General features: G+C 31.7%; 1 non-coding gene across 1 annotated transcript; it reads left to right on the top strand.

Annotated features, from left to right (window-relative positions):
• The first annotated feature begins 1,892 nt into the window (after positions 1 to 1,892).
• Positions 1,893 to 1,999, top strand: LOC119472125. Its single transcript, XR_005201233.1, has one exon. It is a non-coding gene; the product is annotated as a U6 spliceosomal RNA (small nuclear RNA).
• Positions 2,000 to 3,627: the final 1,628 nt, after the last annotated feature.

The following is a 3,627-nucleotide window of genomic DNA, read 5'->3' as shown; positions in this document are numbered from 1 at the left end:
TTGTTTAAATGGCATATTTGTCTAATTTCCTATCATCCACTTTATACTCTGGCATAAAGAAGAGAATTTGGGCTTCAAGGAAAATGAGAAACAGCATCATTTAAAGGTTTAAACAATGTAGAGTTAGAGATGCTATTACTGGAATGATTCTTTTAAAAATACAACTCTGATTGTGCCACTATTTTGCTTAAAATCTGCAATGGGTCCTCTTTGTGATCACAATCAAAGTTAAAGTCATCACAATGCTCATGGCTCTATAAATTTGGGCCTTCTTACCTGTGACCTAATTTCTACCATGTTTCTCATCTTTATCTGCTCCCATCACCTTGACCTTGTGTCTGCTCCTTCATCATTTCAGATACTAGGGCCCTTAAGGTTGTGTTTTCTCTTCTGGAATATACTTCTCCTCAACATCTGCATAGCAACTCCATTAACTCCTTTGGTACATACCCCATTTCCAATGATCACCTTCTTCATGAGCCCATGAATACACAAACACATAAACATGAATTTAATATTAGATGTCTTTGTGCTTAATGATAAATGCTAGATGCATTCCAAGTAAAGAAAAAAACAAAAATGTCCACCATCACCAAAATTACTACAAATTATTGTAGAAATACCAGCCAATTCAATTGTGTGCACACATGCGCACGCACGCACACACACACACACACACACACACACCCCGTGTATGTAATTATTGCTATTTGAAGATATTTACTTAAAAATCTATCAATATCATTCTAGAAATAGAATCTTTTAAAATTAATTTAGCGAGCATCAGAAATTTTATAAATGTTTGCTAGTACTTTAAAAAAATTGTAATGAATGCTAATAAATATACTTCAGAAATTGACAAGATTTATGTAAAGAAAGCAAGAAATCTCTAGAGAACATAAAGTAAAACTCAAACATATTAAAAGACTATTATAAAATAATAAAATAAGAGACTCAATCATATAAAAAGTCAGTTTTCTTCAAGCTAATCCATTATAGAAATCTAATAATATCTTAGTCAAAATCTCATATCACAAAATAATCTTACAGCTACTGTAAAAAAAGTATGTAAGAATTGTCATAAAAATATACAAAAAACTGAGTAATTATTATGTTCGTTCCCTACCAAATACTAAAATAGATTATAAAACTGCAATATTAAACATTTTATGACACTTTTTCTTTTAATTCTGTAAATTAAAGTCTTTATTATATACATTTACGAGCTTTTGTTAGTTAATTAAGTGGAGTCTTCTAAGTATAGATTCATACTATCTTCAAAGAACAATTTACATATTTTCTATCCAATTTTTATGCCTTATTTTTTCCTCTTGTCAAAATGCACTAGTTCATATTTTCAAAATTATTTAGTTATAATGGCAAAAAATTGAAATTCTATGCCTTATTGCTAAATTGTGAGAATGCTTTCTATGTTTCTTCATTAATCATTGAATAATTGCTTGGTTTGTGCCCAAAAAGATAAATTTATGTATATGTCCATATATCCTTAATATTGTAGTATTTTTTTGTAAGAAAAGATGTGAATTCTCTTATATTTTCAGCATTAATAGAAGAAAAAAATTATCTTTTTGCCTTGCTAGATTAATATTGTTCTTATAAAATTTCCCAGTATTTGCATTCCAGGAAAGCACCCTAGTTGATTGTTGCCTATGATTATTTCAATGACATTTTAATTTAACTGCAATTCTTCTAGGCATAGGGGATTGCAATGGTATCCAGATGTGAGATCTATCCTAACTGGTTGCTATGTTTTATTTCTATTGGATTTGGTATCAATGTGTTAATTGTTTTATCAACAATTATTTAGACGCTTTTGGAAAATCTTGCCTGGAGCTTTCAATTTTTAAAGTTTTGACAGAATTAACTTTCAAGTGCTCACTTTGGCACCACATATACTAAAATTGGAACAAGACAGAAATGATAAGCATGGCCCTGATACAAGAATCACACACAAACTCATGATAACACACAAATTTCATATTTTTCCAACACTGAAATTCAGGAAATCATTCCCAAGACACATAGTCATCAGATTCTCCAAGGTCAAAATGAAAGAAAAAATATTAATGGTAGCTAAAGAAAAGGTCAAGTTAAAGGGAAAGGAAGCCCTTCAGACTAACAGCAGACCTCTTAGCAGAAACCTCACAAGCCATAAGAGACTGGGATTCAGTATTTAACATTCCTAAACAAAAGAAATTCAAATGCAGAATTTCATTTTTGGATAAACTACACTTCATAAGTGAAGGAGAAATAAGTTCCCTTCCAGACAAGCAAAAGCTGAGAGAATTTGTCACTACCAGACCTGTCTTAAAAGAGCTACTGAAGGAAGCACTAAATACAGAAAAGACCATTACCAGCTACTACAAAAAAACACATACGTATGCAAAGCACTGACACTATGAAGCAACCAAATAAACCAGCTAACAGCATAATGACATGATCAAATCCACACATATCAATACTAACCTTGAATGTAAATGGGCTAAATGCCCCAATTAAAAGGCACACAGTGGCAAGCTGGATAAAGAATCAAGACCCACTGATATGCTGTCTTCAAGAGACCCATCTCACATGCAATGTCACCCATAAGCTCAAAGTAAAGGAATTGAGAAAAATCTACCAAGCAAATGGAAATTGGGTTTGCAATTTCAATTGCAAACTAAGAAATTTGCTAAAAACAATACAATTAAGTGAAAATTGAATAACCTGCCTCTGAATGACTTTTGGATAAATAAGGAAATTAAGGCAGAAATCAACAAGTTCTTTGAAACTAATTAGAACAAAGATACAACATACCAGAATCTTTGGGACACATCTCAGGCAGTATCAAGAGGGAAATTTATAATGCTAAATTTAGACTTCAATAGGACAATCTAATATCACAACTAGATGAACTAAAGAACAAAAAGAAAATCAATCCTGAAGCTAGCAGAAGACAAGATATAAGCAAATTCAGAGCTGAAGAGAAGCAGATCAAGAAACCAAAATAAATAAATAAATAAATAATAAATAAATAAATAAATAAATAAAAGATAAATCCAGGAGTGATTTTTTGAAAAAAATTAATAAAACAGATTGATTGCTAACTAGGCTAATAAAGAAGAAAAATGAAAAGGCACAAATAAGCACAGTTAGAAAAAACAAAGGAAATATTACCACTGGCCCCAGAGAAATATAAATAACTATCAGAGAATATTATGAACACTTGTATGCACATAAACTAGAAAATCTAGAAGAAATGGATAAATTTCTGGACATACACACCCTCCCAAGACTGAACCAGAAAGAAACTGAATCTTGACCACCTCCAAAATTGAATCATTAATAAATAGCTTACCAAAACAACAACAAAAATTCTGGGACCAGGCAGATTTATAGCCAAATTCTACCAGGTGTACAAAGAAGAGCTAGTACCATTCTTACTGATACTATTCCCAAAAATAGAAGAGGAGAGACTTCCCTTAACTCATTCTATGAGGCCAGCATTATTCTGATACCAAAACCTGGCAAAGATACAACCAAAAAGAAACCTTTAGACCAAGATCCCTGATGAATATTAGTGCAAAAAGCCTCAACAAAATACTGGCAAACCAAGTCCAGCAGCAA

Source organism: Cebus imitator, unplaced genomic scaffold, assembly GCF_001604975.1.
Source record: "Cebus imitator isolate Cc_AM_T3 unplaced genomic scaffold, Cebus_imitator-1.0 Scaffold86, whole genome shotgun sequence".
NCBI classification, from domain to species: Eukaryota; Metazoa; Chordata; class Mammalia; order Primates; family Cebidae; genus Cebus; species Cebus imitator.
Note: the sequence above shows the minus strand (reverse complement) of the source record. Positions and strands in the feature narration are given on the sequence as shown.